Source organism: Carassius auratus, chromosome 4, assembly GCF_003368295.1.
Source record: "Carassius auratus strain Wakin chromosome 4, ASM336829v1, whole genome shotgun sequence".
Classification (NCBI taxonomy): Eukaryota; Metazoa; Chordata; class Actinopteri; order Cypriniformes; family Cyprinidae; genus Carassius; species Carassius auratus.
In genome coordinates this window covers 15,906,849-15,932,408 of record NC_039246.1, presented here as the reverse complement: position 1 = coordinate 15,932,408, position 25,560 = coordinate 15,906,849, and the positions used below count along the sequence as shown (strand labels likewise).

Below are 25,560 nucleotides of genomic sequence, written 5' to 3'. Positions count from 1 at the left end.
TGATGTATGGTTTTGTTGGCTGAGATACATCTATTGGAATCTGAGGGTGCAAAAAATCTAAATATTGAGAAAATTGCCTTTAAAGTTGTTCAAATGAATTAATTTCTTAGCAATGCATATAACTAATCAAATATTTAAGTTTTATTATATTTACAGTCTAAAATTTTCAAAATATTTTCATGGAACACAATCTTTACTTAATAAGCTAACGATTTTTGGCATAAAAGAAAAATCAATCATTTTGAACCATGTATTGTTAGCTATTGCTACAAATATACCCCAGCGACTTAAGACTGGTTTTGTGGACCAGGTTCACACATGTGTATTATTTATTGCATTTTTATTATATGTTTTATTTATTATATTATTGTATTTATTTTATTAAGATAATTTCTGTCTTTTATTTTTAATTCTCATCTTGCTATAATAAAATGTTTTCTATGTTGTCAGAATAATTAATAAATGCTGGATGGCATGATGGTGCAACAGAGAATAATAAACATAAAGAAATACATATTTTTTTATTAATTTATTAAATAATTTATTTTGAATAATTTAGTATTTATATATTATTTATATGGCAGGATGGGGCAACAGATAATGCAATAACAAAGATATACAATTAATTTATTACATTCATATTGAAAAAATCTACTTATTTTAAATAATTTAGTATTTATATTTATTTAAAATATATTTTATTGTTGTTATTTTAATAAAATATCTGAAATAATATTGTCAAAAATATATACTTTTATGTTGTTTTTTGTAATTATTGCTTTCAGATGTGTTATCTGTCCTTATATTCCTTGATTTGAATGAGAAAGGAAAATTCTAATTTAACTGTAAATTAATCTAGTGTGAAATAAGATGTTAATTAAATATGGTGCAAAATATGTTTATTATTTATTGCATTTTGTTTAATTGATTAAACAGCATTGCATTTAATGTATTTTGGTTATTTAAATCTATTTGAAAGTTTTATTTGATATATTTTTACCTTGTTTTACAATGCTTTCTTTTATGTTGTCAGAATTATTCAAAGATGCCAGAAGGCCCAACTGGATGTCCATACTTCGTTTTATCCATACAAATCTTGACTTTGGTGAGTACTTTTGGATTTTATTTCGATAAAGAAAAGATAGCCTATTTTTTTTTGCAGATAATATGTCTAAACCCATGACATAGGTCTCATAAAGCGAGAGTGAACTGTTACCATTTATGTCTGTTGGTAACTTTGATGACAAGACTAGACGAGAGCTTAGTTAATGTCCGTTGTTTAGTTTAATAACATCCATAAGAGGGCAATATAGTATCACAAATGCGTCCGTTTGATTTATGTGTAACACTAGATGGCAGAAAATTCTCATTTTTGGGTTGCTGTATGAAGACTGATGACATGAGAGTGTGTTTGTTTGTGTTTGACTGAATGTCAGATTTCTCCAAGACTGAACAAACCAGCATTTGTGACTTTGTAAAGTTTATTGAATTTCGTTTTTGTCTGCATCTAATCCAGTGTAATACGATGCAGGCTACTGTATTAGAAATGCAGTTTAATCACTGGGGAGATTGCAAAGCTAATGAATATTATTAAACTCCATTAGCTTGGCATCTTTTGTTATTGGCAGAGGACCTGCAGTCCACTTTAGTTTATTGCATAAAGCTTTAGTTTAAGGTTGTTTAGACCAGCCTAAGCAGTGAGAGAGCGACTGCAGGCCCATGCGGTATTATGCCAAGCAAATTCTCAGGTGATAAAGAGTCGGTCTTTAGAGGTTTCACAATCTGCGATCTATCTCCACCGTGCTGCCCTGCTGGGGAGAACCGATAAGGTTTTGGAGGAGTTCAATAATTCTCTTAATTGATTGTCTGGAAGTGAAGATAATTCCTGGTAATTGTCAGGCCAGCGAGGAGCTCATGAGTTGAAGCCACTGAGGGAGGAATAATGGAAGCTTCACTCACTAACATGGCAAAGACAGACCTGTCACAGATCTAAACAGACTATGTTAGTGCAGTGAACTGTGAGGGAAAAACAAATTGTGCTTTGCTTATTATATATACATCAGACCGAGATAATACACTCATGAATAAAGACATAACCACCAGAGTGCACTATGGGACCATTTAATTAGCTTTTATTAAGATTATTCGATTTAAAGCTGAAGCATGTAATTTCTGTGTGACTAATGAAAAAATTAAATCCGCTTTCCTGTACATGACGTCAGTTTGTAGGGCCTGGAAGGCTAATTCTTTGTTGGTTCCCTTTGGAATGTCTAATGATTTTTTAAAAAGTAATTTATGAAATAATCTAAGTTCCAACACAAGGACGACAATGACTGCCTGATTCATCAGGCACATAATCTCATGTTCTTGTGATAGTTAGGTTTTAAAAACACAACCTAAAATGACATGACATTTTTGAAATTCACAATTGAGACTGAATGTAATTTATGTTAAGTCTTTGCATATTAATCTAAGAGAAAAGGTTTTACTATAAAGACTGATTTTTTTATATAAAGAAATTAAATGCATATTTTATGAACATTATGTCAAGGTCTAAAATACATGTAAGTTCCCTGGTAAAAATGTATAATTATTTTAATGATTTAATTATTTATAGATTTTAAAATGTGGAATAATTTCTGTTAATGAAGAAGTCTGAAAAATATGTCAGCTTTGTCGTGATAACAGAAGTATCTTGGTGGCCTTCAAATATCACCTTTAACAATGAGGGGCCTTGGAGCAAAAAAGGATGAGAACTGCTGATGCAGGGCTTCCTCAACATAATGCTCATAAATTGTCCTAATTCCATGTTAATTTAATAATTCAAGATGTTTTTCATAAGCATTTGACAAATTATAGATTTTCATCAGTGGAACTTTCAAAACAAAGGACTATTTACATTAATGACTCAAAGTAGATTCTAAAAGAAAATAGCAATGCAAAATGTTGTTTTCACCAAATCAGCCATCTAGAATGATCTTTGCCAAGCACAGTCAGTCAGGCCTTGCCTGTGGTGGGAATGAAGGAATGAAGCCAGAAATAGCCCAAGCCCTTTAACCATGAATAGAGGCTTGTATAATTTATTCCAGCTGTAATCAGAGCAGGGATTGCTGTCAGTGCAATCAGCTCATAATTAGCAGAATTCTCTGTTGTTCTGCTGTGTTTTCTGGGAGGCCCTGTAGTGCTGAGTGTCTGTCTGTGGGCTGATGTGTAGCAAACAGCCAATTTACTGAACCATTAAGATATCGGCACCTTTTGCTTTTCCCTCGTAACCTGTTGCCATGCCTGCTTCTCATCTCATATTATCTCTCCTTGGCTTCCTCTATGTTCCCTCTGCTTTCTCTCTCTCTCTCTCTCTCTCTCTCTCTCTCTCTGTCTGTGACTTCCTCCCCCGCAAGTCCTGTGGTGAACAGGTGCAAAAATTATCTCTCATTCACAAAGGGCAAAAATACTTTGCGTATGGTGTCTTTGTCACACATCAGAAAGGGAGCCAAAGCCAGGTCCTTTCCATGCATTTGCAGTTGTCAATAGAAGAGAGAGGAGGAATTGATAGATTGGGCAACTTGTCACTTTTCTCCGTTCTCTGCCTCTGATTTTCCAATATGAATACATATTTGGTATCATAGGGTTAGGGGGTTTGTGAAATGGCTAAATTATCATGCAATATCTGTGTGAACATGAGCGATGCCACTTGTGAATGAGGCATGTTTTATTTCCTCTGGCAAAACTGAAAAAAATAAATAAATTTGTATATATATATATATATATATATCAGTGTGAAGATCAGTGTGATATGAGTTGCATTATGGAGCACTGATCATGGTCAAGATGTATCTTGGTAGACATCAGGAGAAAATGAATTTGAAAGGGACAAAAAAAATTCAAATTCAGAGCTGATCATCTCATGTTTGAGGGTCATTTCAGAGGTAGACTTCTATTATAGAAGATTTAGGTTCAGAAGAAGGGGACAAAAAACCATCTGTCGATGTGACCGGGTGGTCTAAACAGTGTTGTATCACATGTCTACAGTAGAACTAAAAGGGTCATTCTCCGTCTCTCTTCGGTGTGAATGCTTAATTTAACGCTCAGGAGGGGACTGTACCACTCTGACATCAGTGCCCCACTGTGACATTTCTTGCTCTGCAAGTAATGACAGGGCGGAGGAAGATCGAGGGGGCTAAAAGCAAGAGGGAGAGAAATAACGACAGACAGAAAGACATTGTGGCCTGTACAAACAGTCCAAATCTATCCCCCTGTCCCCCGCACTAAAACTTTGTTCTCTTGATGGGTACAGACAGTGGGGTCCAAATGTCTGAGACAACATAAGAAATCTGGATTTCTTTTCATTTTTATTTACTGTAACTGTCACTAAAGAAAAAAAGGGGTGTAAAATTTATTTTGATACACTAGTTGCTAGTTGCTAGTTGATTTTACAAATAATGACAATGAATTGAAGACTGAAATAGTATTTTCTTGGAAAATGTACTGTACTCCAATAATCTTTTTCTTTTGTTATTTTTGTATTTATTTACTTATTTATATTTTACAGTGCTGGAAATAAAGCATGTTCTATTATAAAAAAAAATGCAAACAAAACTTTAAATTAAGAAATATTTCTACATGTGTTCAACATAATTATTTAAAATGTACAAGAAATAATAATAATAATAATTATTATTATAAAAATTATAAATGATATATTGTTGTTTAATTGTTTACATTAAATGATTGTTTATTTAAATACATATTTAATTGAATTGAATTGAATTTAAATTATTTATTAAATATGGCACAATAGAAGCATTGTTGCTAGGGTCAGACCCCACTGTATAATATTGGATTTGAGCAGCTTTAGGTGCCTTAATACATATTTGGAAGGTGGCTACAATTCAGATACTCCACTGCATTTATTTTCTTAAGAGATTGACAAGAACTCCTCATTGTGAGTTGGTCATTCAACACACACATGAGGCATTTAACTCCGCTTACTGTGAAGCTCAAAACGATGGCTCCTAGTGCACCTCTCTCACAGGTTGAATTCACAGGAGACCTTATTACTTTGAGTCTTTACACACAGTTTGGCTGACATTGCACTGCTATAGTCACCACAGTGTTCAGCTGCCCAATTATGTCAATAGCCGGGATTTGAAACAGAATATGATAATGCCCTGTAAAGTTGCTAACTCCCCTGTTTTGAACTTATTAGCTGCGGCGTGAAGTGCTGTTCAGTAATTTATCGCCTCTTGGAGTAATAAATGGGGAAACTGAGCTCTGTTTCTCTTATTGATTCACAGTGAGTGTTGACTTGCAGGTCTGGAAGAGTGTTCTTGCTCTCAGCACTTATTTGTCAGCCGTTTCTTGCTTCTGAGAGTGTTGACCAAATCTGTTCTGCATGCACAATTATATTTATACAGCATAAGCTTTTAAAACAAAGTGCAAACTAGCTTGAATACAAAGCATGGAAGTGCAGACATACTTATTAGTGTCTAAAAGATGAGCATGGCCGTTTTTCATTGTGTCAACAGCATTTGCTTTTGCACAGTCATTGTGCTGTTGTGCTTGGTGGTGTTTTTTCTCTTGAGGGTGGGCACATGTCTTGTCCTTTCTATAATTGACTCTGGAGCTACGTGTTTAGGTTTACAAAACCCAGCCATTGATTCAGGGCTGCAGGCTGTTTCACGGTGTGCTTATTGCTTGAATTGCACCTCTGTGTAAGTGCTCACGGAAGGTGAAGGGAAGTGACGTTACTGGTGATAAACAGTGTATTAGCAATCAGGCAGCTGTGATATTGCTGATTTTGGTGAAAGAAGGAAGAAAGCGATTGGACAGGGAAAACAATGGAACTATCAATCAAACTACATGTGTGCAAAAATGCAGAACTGACCATTATATGGTAAAAGTCTGTGCAAATGTTATAGTGGCTTGATCCCATTTGGGGCCAGTAGAGATTTGCAGGTAAACTGGTGTAATCAAATGGCATATATTTCCAATACCACATATGAACAGGATACCTCAGTTCAGACCTTTTGTTTGATCAATATTTTGATATTTCTATGCTCTGCTTGACAGAAAACAAGCTCTGTAATCCAATCCTACTTCTCCTGTATATGAATTAATTGCAAGTTTACTCATATTTTAAATGCACGGTCTGTATTTACTTTGATCTTATATATATATATATATATATATATATATATATATATATACACACACACACACACACACACACACACACACACACACACACACACACACACACACACACACATACTGTATATTTATTAATTTAATACTGTAAATAATCCTGTCCTTAAAATTATATAAGCAGATCTTCAGCTAGTGTCAAAAATTTACTTTTTCATTAAGGTTCAGTATTTGCTACTGGATTTTTTGGGGCTTTTTTTATGTTTCAAAAAATGATTGAACTCTCAGTTTGAATCAGCTTCTAATACTGATGCAAAAAACTAAAGTGAAAAAATGCACAGAATATCATAAAACAAATCTGCTAAATAAATTTTGCATAATTATCTGGTCTATATATTTTATAGCACTGTTGAGTGTCATGGTAGGCTTTTATGTCATCGCTGTTTCAAGTTTTGGCAATATTGAGCCTGCTGAGATTTGTTCTACTCATTTAGTATTTGCATAGCTAGTTTTAGTTTCTGACCCATCTGTGACCCATCAGGTGTTAAACACTGATAAAATTCCACGTAGAATCGCTGAAAAGTCAAAGGTTCTGTGATTTTTTTCTGTGGCTTTTTGCAACATAGTTGTTTTATTGATGATCTAAAAAGGCAATAAAGTTAGGTTTTGGAGTAGGGGATGGAAAATATAATTAGCCAAGTATACATCCCGACCATGTTAGAAAAACAAACATATGTGTGTGTGTTTAAAGTGATTCTTCACACTCCAGTTGACACTGCCTTGTGTGGCTGTGTTGATATGTGGATTCAGCAGGTGTGTGAATCACAACCCCATATTAAATCTAAATTTACCTTTCATTTCCAAGATGATGAATGGAAGATTGAGTGTTTATTTATTTATGCAGCTTTATGGTGATTCAGGCTGCCTAACATACAGCTTGTTAATGCATATGTATTCATAGGAACATAACTTTCACCTTAGAACGTGTGTATATCACTTCCAAACCAAGTTTTTTCTTCTGCTCACAGTATCACAAATCAGTAAATCCGCAAATATGGGCCAATATTTCAAAAGGCTTTTATTAAAACAACCTGGCTGTGCCGTTATAGTAATATATTAAGATCCAGGCCCCATCGATCCTGTCTTTGTATTCCGGTTTGTTCTACAGAATCCAACTCTGCAAATCATTAAATTTTTATTGTCTACTTATATCCAGCTGAATAATTTATCAGGCGGTAGGGCGAGTGATTCAGAAAGCACTTGATTGTCTGCATGCTGGGGGTCTGGGGAGGTATTGAACCAGGAAAGATGATTTAGAAAATGTATTGGATGGAACGGTGGCAGTACGGAGATGATTGAGCAGAAAGATGACAATGTTAATGACTGGAGAATCTTCCTGATTCAACCTTGCAGCTTTCCAATGTAATAAAGCAGACATTCCTTTTTCATACTCTCTGCATTTCTTTGATGAACATTCTTTGATTAAAACATTAATATTGAGAAATATTATTACAAATTAAAAATACTCCAGTCTTCTTAGTAACTTGATTTGGTATTGTCACAGTGTCTGTTCTGTGTTTTCCTGGGTGTCCACTAGTGGTCTCACTTCCCCATAGTCACCCCACTGCAGGCACTACATTTCCCACAAAGCCTTGTCCCTTCATCACTGTTAACTGCACACCTGTTAATTGCACCCAGCTGTCTCCACTTTCATCGTTTTTCATGGAGTCCTTGTTTTTCTTCACCTGGCTTTCTTGTGGTTTTTCATGGTTCTTTGTTTTGGACTGCTTTCCTTGTTATTGACCTCTAGCCTGTTTTTGGATTTAAAACACTGCAATTGGATCTCTCGTTTCCTGTGTGCATTCATTACAGGTATTCAAGAGACATTTCTTATCAATGTTGAAAACCGTTGTGGTGCTTATTATATTGGAAACTATGATATTTTTTTTTCAGAATTCTTTGATAAATTAAAAGTGAAATAAAAAAACACATTAATTTGAAATCGAAATCTGTTGCATCAATGCAAGTGTTTAAACTGTCACTTTATCTGTCAATCAATCAAAAAATGACACCAAAACTTAAAACTTGAACTTAAAAACCAAATAGATGAATGGATATTTTTCTTCTTTTGCAAAGTAGGTAAGAGAATTTTCTTTACTTATGGTAAAGAAATATTTATATATGTGACTCTGGACCACAAAACCAGTCATAAGGGTCATTATGTCATTTATTGAATAAATAAGCTTTCTGTTGATGCATATGGTTTGATAGGAAATTACAGTGTTTGGCCGAGATACAACTATTTGAAAATCTGGAATCTGAGGGTGTTAAAAAAAAAAAAAAAGTATTGGGGAAAAAAAAATCTACTTTAAAAGTTGTCCAAATAAAGTTCTTAGCAATGCATATTACTAATCAAAGTTTTGATATTTATGTTTGGAAATTTACAAAATATCTTCATGGAACATGATCTTTTAATATCCTAATGATTTGTGGTATAAAATAAATCTATAATTTGAACAAAAAAGTTGGCTACTGCTACAAATAAATCCGTGCTACTTAAGACTGGTTTTGTGGTCCAGGGTCACATATGTGCTTTTACCTCATTTATATAGCCAAACCGATTATTAATCTGAAAACCAAAACCCCCAAATTCTGGTCTGAATGCTACAGTTGAATGTTAAAGTTGAACTTGTAAAAGGCTGAACTTCAAGTGCTACATTTTTACCCTATTAGTTCCTACTCTTATATGGCATCATTTTCACTGACAACACAGTTTTGACAAAAATATTATTAGGATTAAGTCACTTTAAATATTCAGAGATTTAATGCAGAAGTTGAAAGCCATGAGCGTGATGCCATCAGTGGTAATCAGCAGAATCCATTAAACTGTAGCTGTAGTGAGAGAGAAATTTAGCCTCACCTCCTCCTTCCTGCCGCCGCCTCCTCCCTCCTTACTGCCCGCTTGTCTGATTGTTTTTACATTCCTGCATTATGTAAATATGTGCATTGTGATTCTTTGGGGAGCATCTGAGCATTAGCAAGGGCAATCTGGGGCCTTTGCTAGAAATGCTAGATAACATATGTCCACTTGTCACGCAAACACAAACACAAACACACAAACAAATGGACATTAATACACTCACGACCAGGCCCCATCTGCAATCGTGCACCATTTGCAGATACCCCCAGGTGTCATTTACAAATGACAAACTTATGGCTGTGAATAGACATTATTAATGGAGCCCAAAGTGGAGATACAAGGAGCTGCTTAGCCCTGAACCCTTGGTGAATATGAATAACAATGGGTGAGGGATCATTACCTCGGCCTGGAGGGAACACTTAATCAGGTTTCGCGTAATGAAGGCTGTTGGCGTAAATCGGGCACATGCATAATGTGACGTGTGCTCAGCATTGCACTAGCCTCACTGCCAATGCCATGTTAGCAGAGGTGTAATTGAGTCAACGAAATCTGAAGAACGGAAAAAGTACATCCTTTAACAGTATTCCCCCCCCCCCCCACATTGTCATCAGCTTAATATTCACACGTTTGATGAAAAGAAATGCTTTTTAAATTCACTGGCATGAAACGACATTGATTTATCCAAATTATGCTAATATCAGCGAGGATGCCACAGATTCCTTTTTTAATATCTAATAGCTTTTAGTTTGTCAAAACCACCCTTGACAAGTACTGTGGACAAAAGCAATTAAGTCACTGTCAAAATGAATGAATTCTAGCCACTTTCTTTGCAGCAAATTGATGGCCTGGAAAAAGAAAATAAATTATGAGCATTAGTGCTTACTATTACATTAGTACTTACTATTGCAGAGGAAGGTGGTTATTATAATTTAGGGGGAGGGACATTCTTTACCTAGAGCAGTGCTTTTCAACCAGGGACCCAGGGCCCACTTGTGGGTCTCATGGTGACTAAAAACTATTTAATGTGTTATTTTAGTGACATTGAGATATTATTGTAATTTTTTTTATTAATATTTGAATTTATTTTTGTTTTCCGTCTTTATTTTAATTTTAAACACTTCTAAAAATGTTTTGGGTTTAATATGGAAAGTTTTAAATTAAATTTTAAACCTACAATTGGATTAGTCCATATCTGACATAAAATTGGGTTGAAACAACCCACCATTTTTTAGATTGAAGTTTTAATATTTTTATTGTTTTTTTTTTTTTTTTTTTTCTCATTTTTATTCTATTTTATTTTTATTTTAATTGTTTTAATTATTTTAGTTCAAGTTAATACGAAATAAAAATTAGAAATGTTGCCCTGGCGGCTAGCTGAAATAAGTTTTGTATTAAAGGTTATTTAATATTAACTATACATCTTTGTAAATCAATAGTCATTTAAAAAGATTTAACTTTAATCTAAAATATAAACTTCAAAATATAAATGTAATCAAATTATTGAAATTTAATAATAATTTAAAACAAAGTGTTGCTTTTGATTTAAGAATGTTGAGTTCTTGAAACCAGTGAACTGCAGTTAATTAAATATATTAATAGTCCCAGTTTCTGTTAATTATTATTATTATTTTTTAATTTATTTTTTAATGTAATTATTTTTGATTATTGTCTTGGACAAGTTGGAGCCCTCTGTCTCAAAAAAGATTGAGAAACACTGCTCTGAATGTTTTAACTGGATAAAACAATATTATGTTTCTATTTATAAGTGTGTGTGTGTGTGTGTGTGTGTATATATATATATATATATATATATATATATATATATATATATATATATATATATACATAGACACACACACACTACATTAATCAAAAAATGTCTTTGGTTTCTCTTTTTTTGTGTTGTTGTTTAGAGGAAAACTCAGAAGTTGTTTCAGCTGGACACTTTCAAGATGATGGTTGATACAAAATGCAGAAGACATCAAAAGTAAGTTAAAATTTGTTTAGTCAAGTTGAGAAAATGCTGTTAGATGCTGGACATGAATAAATATGATGCAGATCAACACAAATCCTTTTTTAATTCTCCGGAGTCAGTGTGGAAGACGACTCAAAGCTGATGCGTTTACGCAGCTGTTCTGACTAATGAAGTGCAGTGGTGAACAGCGTCTCACTCTCATGTCCGTTTGATGTCGGCACGTCTTTCCTTTTGTACAGAGGGAACAACAGCGGGGGCCTCGATCAGCCAAACCCTGTTTAATCTAAATTAAAAACTCGCTAATCTTGTTATTATGCTGACCCCTTTGCGAAACACACTTCCACAAGGCCCCCTCATCCCCGTCACCCAAACCTTTTCATCCGACTGAGACAAAAGGATATGGCGGGGAATTAGATGACAGTGTGGCAGTCTGAAGTTGGAATATTGATTTCAACAGGCTTGTTTTGATCACGAAGGCTTTTGAGCGATTAGGGGTTTCACTTTTTGTCCCTTTTGATTGTTTGTAGTAAGTTGCGTGATAAAACATCTTGGGTCTGTTCGAAAATAAGGGGTGAGTTTTCACTGTTAATGCCGATTTGGGATCAGCCAGTTTGGGTCACATTGCTCAAGGTTAGGATTTGGGAATGGAATAAGCTGTGTATGGAGCCGTGAGGATGAACGCGTGACCTCCTCCTAATCCTGCGATGTGTCCTGCATAAGACTTTTCAGAGGACAGGCCAGACCCCGTACTGGAGATTGAGAAAGTTCCATTTCCATATGCATGAGATGAGCTGTTGTTATTTTAATGAAGGGCATCCTCCCTCGAGCAAATAAAAAAAACTGAACTGATGCTAGACATGCCTCTGTGATCAGCTTTAATGGTCTATCTTTGTAAAGAGATGTGGCAGAAAGAAACGCATTAGGGTGATGCCTGTGTGTGTCTCAGAAAGACTCATTTGAATCATTGCAGTGATGATCCTAGACAAATGAAAAGTGAAAAACAAAGCAGAAAACTCCCGCATTTATAATGTTTCTGCAAATGTCCTTTTAAATGCACTTTTTTTTGTCCTGCTGTCTTTTGAGGAATGAACCTGCAGAATTTGACACAAACATCCCCTGCTCAGAGAAAGGTGATGTGCACAGGCATACAATTATTTTGCTATACATTTTTGCATTTATATAGTTACCTTAGATCATGGTAAGTAATTGGTACTATTTTCTTTATGAAATTTGTAAAAAAAAAATTGTTAGGTAGGTCTGATAATATAATATAATTAAGTGATAATTTAATATAATGTAAAATATAATTAAATGATAATTTTATAAAAAGTTCAGATTTGTATTAAGTAAAAATAAATGACAAGCTGTTAATTAGAATGTATCATTGCAATGTGGTTTATAGTATACTTAATACAGTGGCTGTCCTCAAGGGTTTTCATACTAATTTAATATTTTATCCTCATAATAACCTGTTAACATTCTTGGATATATATATATATTTATGAGTATTTAATAGTGAAGACTGCTCACTATCATACGGTCATATGATGTTGCTAAAAGTAACATTATTTGGTGTAATGCAATGTGTCTGTGATTTAAGGTAAAAAAAAAAAAAAAACACATTATTTTCGACGTATTGTACATTATTATTTCTCCTCTATGCCCCACCTTTCTGAAACACATCTCTGGCGAGTGGGGTGGGGCCGAGGGACGTGGGAACAAGGAGGGAGGCCGGCGGAATGATTGGGAAATCAGCAACACCTGCGCCCCACCGCAGTCCCACGTAGGAGATGGAAGGATTTAAAACTGGAGCGAAGACAGTGAAGGACGAGAGAGGACCAGGCCTGGGCTTTTAGTTGTGTTTTGGTTTTTATTTGAGCTCACCAGTCGTCCGTGAGGGGCTGGTGCGCTGTTTTGTGTTTATTTTGGATTATTAAAGTTTCTGTTTGATTGTCCGCCGGTTCCTGCCTCCTCCTTCCCGTAGTTATGGAGTTTATATCATTACAACATCCATTTTTTAAAAAGCTCATCGTCCTGAAAAGCGAGTTGTGTTCTGATTGGCCAGCTATCCAGTGCACTGTGATTTGCTGAATATCTCAAGAGTGTCACAGAAATGTTCTGCCCCTTACCATACTGTGAAGCTGTGTCCCGGTGCGACAAGACAAAACCATTAAACCCATTACAAATGAGGCATTTGTTGCATCCAGTGGGGACATAATTACTGATTATAATGGCTTATACTTTTTTTTTAATGCGTTGCATTGTGTATTGCACTGCGCAAACATAAAACCATGCCTGCATTTCTGGTCGGAGAAACAAGGTCTACTATACACTGCTTTAAACTCATGTTTGACTCATAAGTCGCAAATTCTTTGAATATGAAAACATACTTACAGACTGAGAGTCAGAACAGACAGCATTGTAGGCTACTCTCCTAGGTTCAGGAAACAGTCCTCCGTAAAATGCATTGCACACATCTGAATATTTGGGATAAACTGTTCTGGAACAGTGTTGTACTGTAAATACAACTTAATCACGGATTTCTAGTTGTGTCCTCTTTTGGAATGCCAAACGAAGTAGTTTTGCTTTTGCAGCGAAACACACAGCATCTCCATGACATGGTGGCCTTCTTTCTTTGCGTGAACATTTGGGTGGTGTTATGCAAATCTTCCCACACAGTGACATAGATGTGGTGGTGTGCTTAAATGAGGCATTTTAGGAGGGCATGGATGAGCCTTAACTTTTTAAATAGAGACTTGGGTTTGAGACTTTAGTCTTTGCAACTTTAGGGATCTTCTCCATTCACAAACAGCTTGTAACACTCCAAAGAGAAAGGAAAACTTACAAATCATGTCATATGACCCCATTAGAACATAAAAACTAATGTAATTGATTCTACAAATTCATGCTGGGTTTGTGAGCTCTTAGGGGTGTTATTCCTCAGTAGTCATTTTTTCTCAAAGTCAAGAGTGAAAAGATGTCGTCTCCTTTTGTATTTGTATTATAATAACTTACCTAATGATTATGCAGCAGCAAAAGTGATATGAATCATAAGTAATGAAAGAACCGGGACCTTGTAGAGATGAGAAATGCATTCAAACAAGACTGAAGAAGTAGTAGTAGAGGCATCCAAAAGCCTAGGTGAGATGGAGAAATAAAGGGACTATGGACAAACCTTTTAAACATCTTTTAATTATATTAGTTTTGAATTGCGTTATGTTGACTTAGTTGTACATCTATATTAGTAAAACTTTGTCTACAAAGGTCTATGTCTGAAAGTTGTTGGTTTCTACTGTAAGTTTTCAAAGTTTAAACTATTAATTTGTCACCAACATGTCATATTGAGTAGTTGCTGACGAAGCCCTGAACCTGTCTAAAGATGGAAAGATGGAAACTATATGATTATTTAATTTGGCTCTCAGAATAGCATTCTCTATCTGTAGGTCTGGAAACATTTTAGATAAAGGTCACTTTTCTTTATAAATAGGACAATGAAAAAAAGACTTTCATAGTGTTTTTTTTTTTTAAAGTGCAAGACTAATTTGCGTAGAAGAATATAAAGTCATACTCATACCTGTGTTGAGTATTGTATGGCAGTCTAATTTGTCATGTATGTGTGTGTGTGTGTGCATGTGTGTTTTGATTCTTGAGTTACCAAATATTCATGAAAGGATAGTTGAACCTGAACATTATGGAAAATGGCTCCTCAAACAATATCTTAACAAAAATTTTAAAATGCAAAATTATTTCTGTGAGTGTGAAATTTAGGGTTTAGTGAGAAAAAAAAATCATTAGTTCAGTATAAAAACTATAGACGTCAATAGAAAGCCCTCACGTTAGAAAACCAAACGTCTCTCTCTCTGTCTGTGTGTGTGTTTATGAGAAGCAGTGAAAGAATGAGTGCCACCTTTGACTTGCTCCTCTTCCAGCCTCAGATCACTCACTGTCAAGATTTTCAAATTCAATTTATCTATAGATATATCAGAAACTCATTTGGAGGTGATTTTCTCCCTCTCCACACTGGCTGGCTCCGGCTCCAGTCATATACACCTCTCCCGTAGGCGGCCGTAAGCCTGATCCTGAGCTGTACTATTTGATTTAATTTGAAGGGCCATCTGTAATCCCCCACGGTACTCTCTGAATCCCTGGGCCTCTCTGCTCTGCTGTGCTGCGAGTGTTATTGTGCTTGCTGCAGTGCAGGGCTCCTTTGTCATTTACAGCTCACACCGCTGAAAAACCAGCAGCACTCGGAGAAAGTTTGAAAGAGTTTTCAGCTGCTGTTTATCTGCAGGACTCATTCAAATATGTGGGAGTATTTCTCTGTCACGTCGTGAATAATTCATTATATTATATCGCACAACAACACATATTACACATGCACAGAATTGTATGAATTATGATTCAACAGGGACACAGAATCTTTTTTTCTTTCTTTTTTTTTATTATATTTGGATATTCTGACTTTTAGTCCTGTAATGATTCTTTGGTTTTGTTTCAGGACCAAGTTTTGATATTTGATATCAAGTGGAGACCCTATGGTATTGAAAATGTTTTAGTGTACAAAAGTAGCCTAACAGATGTCTAATATTAAAATGTATTTAAATGATCATGACTGAATATTCTCTACATGATTGTTAAAATGGAATCCAAATCATGTATTTAAAATTGTAATGGTATTTCAAAATATTACAGGTTTTTTATTAAATATAGCCTTATGTCAAAAACATAAAAATCTTGCTGAGCCCCAAAACTTAGCATTTTGTTATTTGCATTTACCATTGTTTTTTTCCTGTTACCCATGCCATGACTCTCAAAACAAGTTACAGCTCACCAGTTGAGAACCACTGTTTAATATTAAATATGAATCTGTTTTATGTTGTTTCATTACATCAATGTGTCTGTTAGATCCCTCTAGTGGCTGATCCTAATATTGCTTCCATTCTTCTCTTGAGGTTTTCAATTGGGTGCAGTGAGGGGTCGTGAACACCGGGCAGAGATAAGCACCTGGAGAGCTTTTATATTTTCTTTTTAAAGTGTCCAGTCAAGAGGAGAGCAATTCGGCTGCACAGAGGCCCTACGTTCTGTCTCCTCATTTCTCTGCAGTCCTTTTTTCTCTGAACTAAATATGTTTAGAGTGATACACCCACAGCCAATCAAATGAGCTGTAAATACCATGCGACCAATGATGTTAATGGATTCAAACAAAAAGGAATGCATTAAAGAAGTAATGCTAATTGAAGAGTTGAAAAACTGAGGATGATGAAATCTTCATCCTTAGTCTCAGTCGGTGTGGATGGTAAGGGTAATAACCCTTTCTGTGCAGAGGCAGTGAGTCAGCGGTAATTACGAGTGCTGCTTTGACTCCCCTGACCCTGAAGTTCTTGTCTTGCGTCTATAAATAACAACAGTGATGGGTCAGCAGCATCACCCACATGAGCACCATCACAGCATAGCAAATGAGATCCCATGAGCTGTATGTAGTGTACATTTAATGATACAGAATCTGCAACCATAGGTTTGTCTGTGTGTGTGTGTGTGCGCGTTTGTGCATGCGTATGCATCTCACATGTGACCCCAGAAAGGGCTGAATGTGTTATTAATACGTGTTTGAATTTGTAATTCATAAAGTGTAAATGGGTTATCGGTTGGCCCATAAGTGTCAGTGTCAGGGCTGTAACAGAGAACTGCTGTCTACACTGTAACTCCTTCTCCAATCGATCCACACGATCCACATGCAGTAATAAAAGGATGGACCTCAGGATCTGCTGCAAAAGCAGTTGAGGTGTCAAGTGGGCTGGAGAAAGAGGGGAATTGATAACTTATGGGCGCCCTCACCGTTTCCCGCCTACTTGTTAATTGTGTTCTGTGTTTTCTGTTTGTAACCTTTTTTTTTTATGTTCCAAAATGTTTACAATCTCACACCCTTGCCTCACCCACATAACAGCATGAAGCTGGTTCTTCATGGAACATGATGTTTACTTAATATCCTAATGAATTTTGCCATAAAAGAAAAATCGATAATTTTGACCCACACAATGCATTTTTTTTTTTTGGCTATTGCTACAAATACACCCCAGGGACTGGTTTTGTGGTCCAGGGTCACATAGGATAATATGGTATTGTGTGTTTGTGCGTTTATATCATTGTAATCATTTTGAACAAAAATCAGCTGGGGTGTATTGTGACCATGATGAATAGTAATTCAATTATGATCTATTGTGACAACATGCTTTATTTGTTATTTAAAGGCCCTCAGACGTATTATGAATTCATGCTTGGTGTAATGGTGAATTTCAGATCACTGTCACTGTCTCACATGTATCACTGTGTTTCAGGTAATTATTGTTTTATTGACAAGGCTCTTGTGTTTACGGAGTGAAGTTTGTCGCACTGAAGTCTCAAGGACATGGATGGATTTTAGTCCATTTAAGTCATTAATATGTATTGGAAATTATTTTCTTCTTTGTGGTGAATTCTAACAGCTTTGAAGGCCACTGAAGTGTTGAGGAAGGTTAGAGTGCTTCGTCATGTTCATTCTCTAGCACAAAGGTGCTCAGTATTAGACTTTCTGCCCTGATTCACAGGGCCTGGATCATCTCAGTCTGTCTGTGGGCTTTTTTTTTTTTTCTCTGTCTGCTTTTTGGCTGGCGGGTGGTAGAGACCCTTATTGCACTGCCCTGACAAGAAGTAGGGAAGAAAAATCATTTCCAATTCGAACAACAAACAGTTTGTGCCCGAGAGATATTTTGGAGGAATTATTGTTTTGGAAGAATATAAACTTTGCAATTAGTTTTAATGTCGGTGTATAACTTTAATTCACTTAAGTTTTAATCAAACCTCTTTTTGTAAATCTCATTAGTAACTCTAATATACATTTTGAGTAAGTGCCTTTTGTGAAGTCTTCTCTCTCTTTCTCTTGGTGTTCATTTATTGTTGTTGAAGAGAAGCTGTGAGTTTTTTTTCCTGATGGAGTGTGATATAGAGATTGCTTGGGGCGTAGCTGATTTTAATAACCATGTAGATCCTTTCTAAAGCTGTTTATTAAACAGCACAATCGCAAACAGAGAAGACAACCTCCGTGCATTCATTATTTCCTGAATGAATGAAAAGTGAAAGCTATATATGGACACCAGTCAGGAAAATGCTGATGTTATATTTCTTATATATTCTTCACATAGATAAATGATCACAATGTAATCCTACATTTGTGAAAATGACATTTTCATATTTCTTTGTATATTAAAAGGTGAATCATGTTTTCGGTGCACTCTCAGAGGAACGGGACCTTAAACATAGATTTCCCATGATGCTCTTGCTGATTGTTTTTTTTAAAGAACACATTTATTTAAGCGTTACATTACTGGCTAGCATAGATTTTAGAGCATAGAGAGTAGATTAGATTTAATCTAATAAAATCCATCAGTCAAAGTTATAGAACAAATATAATTTGCTTTTAAATAACATTTTATGCCATCAGAACATTAGAGTTAATTTTATGAGAATAGTATCAAAGATTGGGCTTATTAGATTTAGAGTTAATACATTTCAAAGAACACAAATTTCCCTATTTTAAAGAAATGTCTGTACAATTGGTAGCAATGTCATTATTTTAAAGAATGTTGGTTACTATTAAATGAGTCTTATTATTGGACTGAAAAGTGCATGTGCATAAGCCTATGAAAATAAGATGTCCCAATGCTTTTTCAACAAATTGAACACCTGGTTAAGCTTAAAAAAGGTTTTGCAATGTATGCTTGGTGCAAATGTATAAAGTCACCTCATAGTATTCCTCATAGGGTGTTCTAAAATACAAATGTCACATTTTCAGAGGATGTTGGTTACTATTAATTGATAAATGTTCAGATCATTACTCTTAAATTGAAGAGAGAAAGCCATAGTTCATATAAGTAAGCCTAATATGTGCTGAAAAGCTTGGCAATGATGGTGCAACTCAATGTATTGTATTGTGAGTGTTTAGTTAATGAGACGTATGGTTTTGCACTGTAAATTGGGGCAACTGTTGTAAATTCACCACATCATATTTTAAAAGCAGAAAAAAGTAAGTGCATCTCAGAAAGTATGTGAAAGAGAGAAAGTGTACATGGAGGAAAGAAAGAGAGCAATGATCTTCGGCCTGCATCTCTTTAGAAATAAGAGGCAAACATTTAAATGGATATGTCAGTTTGAAGATGGATAGGACTCTGTTAATGCATTTTCTCTCACACGGCGAGGAATTAACTCTTCGCCGACTCTCCCGCCCCAGATTGAGGCTGTGTAATGAACCTTAAACAGAAAGTGCAGAATGTGTTTATCTTTCTTTTCGCCATTCCACCGCCAAAAATAAGAAAAAAAGGGAAGGAGAGCTTGAGAAAAATGCCTTGATACAGCTGTGACTGATTGGAAATGCAGCACTCAAAGCCCATTTGAGCCACACAACAGAAACTCTTCCTTTAACTCATTTCTGTGAGCTGGGAGAAAAAGTGAGGTGTGGAAATGAGAGTGTTCTGAAGATGCATGGAGGGAGCTTGTGAAGGATATCTAACAATTGGAGAATGTGTGTGTGTGTTGGTTTGTGGTATATGTTCCAGTCTCCACAGGAGCTCTGGAAGTAAATCAAATCGGTGTGTGTGTGTGTGTGTGTGTGTGTGTCAGTGCAGACAGATCTTAGTACCATGCATGGATGTGAGTAGTTTTGAAATGCATGGCTTCTCCACACAGGCCACCGGTCATGTCTCATTTCCGGATGAAAGCGAAGAAACCCCCACCCCGCTGTTCTTGTCCTTCCCTTAAAAAGCAGGATGCTGAGGCTTCCCATCAGAGCAAGGATGCCCCGCTCCTCTTCATCTGCGTATGAGGGAGGGGGTCTCTCTTCTGTGTCCCCCCATCAAGCTGCCCCCAGCTGGGCCTTTGTCCCGTTCCAGCATCTTTTCTCCAGTGCTGTCGATTCAAACGTCTCTCATGATGCTTTGGAGGACTGTGAACTGTTTACAGCAGGGAAAAGCACAGTCTACTGGAATGTATGTGTGAAAACAAATGTGCATGTCTTTAGACTGTTACCTCAATCCAGACTAGGCTGGACAAAGGACTTCTGTGGTGACATGTGGAATATTCATCGTACTAAGCTACTAATGTGGTAAATATGAGATGTTGTATCTTTTATTAAAGTGAAAGCATTTGTGTTTTGCATTTAACCTATCCAAGTGCACACACACAGTAGTGAATAGGTCACCGTGATTTTACCAAGTAAGACATGTTCCTGGTTCAACATCTTTTGATGATCGTGGATCAACATTGTTGTACAAAGATCTAGACTTAATCCAATCCAATCCCCACCCCTAACCCTACCCATATTTGATTACTAAAATCAGTGGGAAATGATAGCTGATTAACAAGGGAGTAGAAGCACCCAACTCTGATTGTAAGCCTAAAACAGGTATTTTCTGAAAAGTTATATCTCAATTCTGATTGGTTGATTGGAATGTTGTTCCAGGATTAACAAGGATGTTGATCCAGGAACATGTTGTACTTGTTGAAATCACGCTCATCGTAGTGAACACACACACAACCCGAGCAGTGGGCATCCAATGCTGCAGCGCCCCGGGGATCAGTTGGGGGTTCGGTGCCTTGCTCAAGGGTCTCACCTCAGTCGTGGTACTGAAGGTGGAGAGAGCGCTGGTTATTCATTCCCCTCTCCCATAATTCCTGCCGGATCTGAGACTCCAATCCACTACCTTCGAGTTAAAAGTCTGACTCTCTATCCATTTGAACATGACTGCCCACTTGAAGTGTACTTCAGTTGATTAATACTTTTAAAATCATAACTTATGTTATAAAGATTTAACAAAGTAAAAATAGTAGAGCAGTCACAAGGCTACAATTAATCAAATTCATTTCATTATTTGTTTTAGTATTTAAATTAGTTAAATCATATATTTTTAAAAGTATATTTATATATCTATTTTATATTCATCTTTTTTTCATTTTCACTTATTAATGTGCCATTGTCATACAATATTCTGTAAAAAAAAAAAAAAAAGAAAGAAAAAAAAAAAAGTGCCAGAAATCCACAGTGAAAAGAAAATTACATATTGGTGCCTGCATATTTTATAGCTTATAACTTTAAATATGTACCTTAATATATACTATAATATAAATATGTACTACAAAATATACACTAATAACTACTACATCTATGCAGGTGATACAAAGGCACATGATGAATTAGATTTCATTGTAAGTGGTTTGTCAATAAGACATGAACAATACTTGTATTTACAGGGCCATACACAAGACAAAACACTGTTAGGGTAACACACTTTTAAATAAATATAAATATAAATATAAAATATAGCACTGATGGCAAGTATTGACTATCGAACTAATGGAATTGATGCTAAGTAAAAACTAAGTATACTGATGGGTTATACCAACCTACATCATATATAATAAAGTAACTTACAATTAACTGATTACTAGGTTTTTCTTGTAGTATTTTTTGCATCTATAGATAGATAGGTAGATAGTATATTTTATATTTTGCATTGTTTTATTCATGTACGTACAGCAGTCACAAAATACTGTTTTCATGGCTGGTAAGACATATTTATGGATGGCAATTTTGCTGAATGCACCTGCCATGTCAAAAGTTAATTGCGGACCTTGCACATTCCCATACTCCTTTTCTGCACTCCAGGCACTTAAGCCTGCCCTTATAGACAGCTTTGATTGATATTGGTGCTAATTATTGCTTCTCTTGCAAACATCCTCCACAGTTTCTCTGCATGGTTCGTCCATCCATTAAAGTTCTGTAGTGTGCATATTGAATATTTCTTTTTGAGTAACAAGATAACTCTTCATCTGTCACTGACCAGCTCTGCTCAAACGGGTCATTTGACCTTGCTAAAAAGAACATTATTTTGTGCATTTGGTGTATTGCAATGCATTTATGCAGTTTAAGATTCAAAAAACTTTATTTTATCATTATCATTATTCTTTCTTTGCGTATACATTTGGGTGGTGTTATGCAAAGCTTCCCACACAGTGACGTAGACATGGGTGCATGTTCAAACGAGGCATTTTAGGAGGGCTTGAACGAGTCTTAACTTTTATAAAGAATATCTCTTTGGGTTTGAGACTTCAGTCTTTGCAACATTAGGGTTCTTATCTATGCACGAAACAGCTTGTAACACTCCAAAGAGAAAGGAAAACATGAAATGGCGTTATATGACCCTTTTAATGAATGGCTTTGGCTATAATCACAAATAATGCTTTTACCCTCTATCACATTTAGCATGATCAACCTTATTGATGCTTTCAGCAAATGTGCATTTGATGAAATTTCTGTCATTTACTCACTCTCAAATCATCCCATTCCATCTATATTCCATTCCATCTATATCATTCTATTGCACACTCAATGCTGGAATGTGTAACCATGTATGTGTAAACATGAATTAAGTTAATTAGGTCAATTTTGATTTCATGTTAACTTTAAAATGGACAGTGAATGATAGTGATGACTGCCATTAACACTATTAACTCTTTGTAGCTCTGATGATCTGACAGGAATGATATTTCTTATAACAGAGTCTTGCAATTCATTCCTTTAAATATTACAGCCTCCAGTGAGAAAAATGTGAAATCTCCCCCCCCCCTCCCTGTTATTTTCCCTGCAAGCTGTCCTGAAGTTAATCTCTGTGGGTAATGACCAGAATTTGATTTGTCCCTGAGGAAATTTATTAATTTAATCCTTATCTCTTGCTTGTAATAGATCTGTGCTCTGATTGCTTTTGGCAGCATTTGAGCAGAATGGATGTTATTCACATTGTGTTTCTGAGCATCTGCCTGGGAAAATTGTCCCGTACGCTGAGATGAGAAAATTTGTCCTAGGTCCTGTAAATTTAATTGATACTTCCTTTCTCAATGAACTATGATAATAAAATGACAAGAAAGTTAATAAATAACTGGTATTCAGCAACAATTTATTTGCTGTAGTTATTACAAATGCAATGTCATTATGTGTTATAAAATTACATATTATATTATATTACATATTATATCATATTACAATAAAAAAAGAAAATCAAACAAAAAACATACATTTTTAGCAAGGTATTCTAGGATTAGAATTTAAATAGTGGCAGCATTGAAATATATCAGCTTGGTGATTTCCATGGTATTACTTTTGAGTCACTGTGTAAGATGATTTTTTCAATATTAAAGAAGGAGTTTGAGAGGTGTTATGTGCTTGATCCTGCACTTCAGATTACATTGAAAAAGAGCCAACTTAACTATACTTTCATATTGGTGACCTTCGCCGCTTGTATGTTTCTTAATTCTAATCTGCGCCAAACATCATATTGAGTTTTGGACCAAGGAAGGGTCTTCCTTTTTAAATTATTGTGATGATTTCTCTGGTCCACTGAATGTGAGACCCAGAAAAAGAAAGCTGATAACTCTCTTCACAGGCCTCACATTTCTTTATCAGCGATCTGTCGACATGCCATGCACTCTCCGACTCGGAATGTCATTTTTATTACCAGCTTGCCACAATATTAGACTTTAAACAGCTTACTCTCACCTTCTCCCTCACGATAGACACCAGTGCATATAGCACATGAAGACCCCGGCCAATATCAAAGCTTAGATAAAAGACTGTTTGTGATTAAAGTAGGAAGGGGTACGGATGGAACGTGATGGATTCGATACAAATAGGCTCCTCTGGCTGTAATGCATATCACAGCCTGGTGTGGCTTGAGCTCAGAAGATTGCTTTTCCCTTCTCCCTGCTGTTACAACCCACCCCAAAGTGACCGGCACTCTGTCACTTTCTCAAAAGGATTGGTCAAGATTACAGCATTACGCGTCGTAGAACCGAAAGGCCCCGGGGTGAATTTAATTGGCAAGAACAGGAGTCGGCAGCTATTTTCTTGGAGAAATAGTCATCTGACGTACAATGTGATGTAGCATTTAATATTACATATTTATATAGATAGCCTAAAGGACATCTATAACTTCCATTTCATTTTCTTGCATCTTATCTCTTCACCTCTGGCAGCATTTTCCATTTTTTCCTGCAAGTTTTATTTTATTTTGATATATATATATTTATATATTTACATGCCATTATAATTTTTCTTGCTATTATTATTACTATTTCTCTTTGTAGCAGAAAACAACAAAAAGAGTTATGAATAGAGTTATGAAGAGGTGGAGAGTACAAAATGTCAAAAGTACTTTGTACAGAGAGTACTAAAAAAAGAACAAAAGATGTTTTTTTTTTCAGCTGTTTTCTCTGTTTTTAGACTTGATGTTATTAATATTATGCGAACAGGCATACAAATTTAGTCTCTTTGTTTAAAGCAATTCATATCAAAATGTATCACAAATGAACAATTTTATCGTGACAATCTCTTTTCTCCATTCAATTGCTCTTCTGGATATGCCTTAAGAGGCACTACAATAATCAGAGTGACGATTGGTTTATAAATCACAAGTCCAGAAGTAATTGGCTGAAGTGAGTATAATTTGATTGCTAATTGGTCCATGCGGCAGAATGTAATAATGAACAGCCTAATTATCTGACAGTTTCGATGTGGTGCCATAATCCAGTGTCTGGCAGAACCAGTATTTATAAACCGTTTAATACTTCCATTCTCATGATTCTGAGTAGCATTAAAAAAGCGCAAGGAACTGACACAGGAATTACAGTGACAAGTGCAATCGTGTCAATTATGTTCTTGTTTACGGTTTCCTTGAAAAATGTATCTGCCTTTAAAAGTTGATTTCTCTCTTTTTCTCATCTGTGTAAGTTTCTGAAGAAAATAAGTGAGGAGAAATTGAATTGTTTTGTAAATGGTGTTTAGAGTTGCAGTTGACCCAGTCATTATGCCATGTACTGATCTGTGGAGCGTTTCCCAAAAGCTTTGTTAGCTATGGTTGTTAATTATAGCCTATTGAACTACAGTATATTATTAATGATGGAACTTGCTACCATAGTTGTTTTTGGGGAAACAAACCCCTGAAATGGACTGAGATCTCTGTATTTTATTTTATGTTTTAAAGAAATATATTGTCATGCAATTCAGCTAGAACTCATTAAAGTGATCAAAAATGATATACAGTTGTTATTTCTATTTCAAAGAAACACTATTTAGCAATTTATATTTTTTAACATTGATAAAAAACAGCAAACCAGCATATAATATTTTCTGAAGGATCATGCGAAGTAAATTTACCTTTGCTATAACAGGAATAAATTACATTTTAAAATATATTTTTTATGTTTTAATGTTTATAATGCTTTTACTGAATATTTGATCAGATAAATGCCTTGGTGAGCATTATTTGTTAAACATAAACACAGCTTTCAAACTTTGTTTTATATATGTGATATACATCATTTTATGTGGATATATTATATTAAATGATGTCTATATTTAAAAAAAAATACAGAATAAAGTGCCTACTATAATGGTATAATATGTGCTATTATAATGAACTGAGCAGTATGTGATCTGACT

The 25,560-nt window shown here is 35.4% G+C and overlaps 1 long non-coding RNA gene across 2 annotated transcripts in view; it reads left to right on the top strand.

The window, feature by feature from the left end:
* The window catches only part of LOC113060576 (uncharacterized), a 70,273-nt gene that overhangs the window by 478 nt on the left and 44,235 nt on the right, over positions 1-25,560 (top strand). Inside the window, exons 2-3 of one of the 2 annotated variants that reach the window (XR_003278270.1) lie at positions 1,034-1,105; positions 10,978-11,051. This is a non-coding gene — a long non-coding RNA (uncharacterized LOC113060576). The remainder of the gene's footprint in view (positions 1-1,033; positions 1,106-10,977; positions 11,052-25,560) is intronic. The other variant, XR_003278271.1, reaches the window with a different exon arrangement.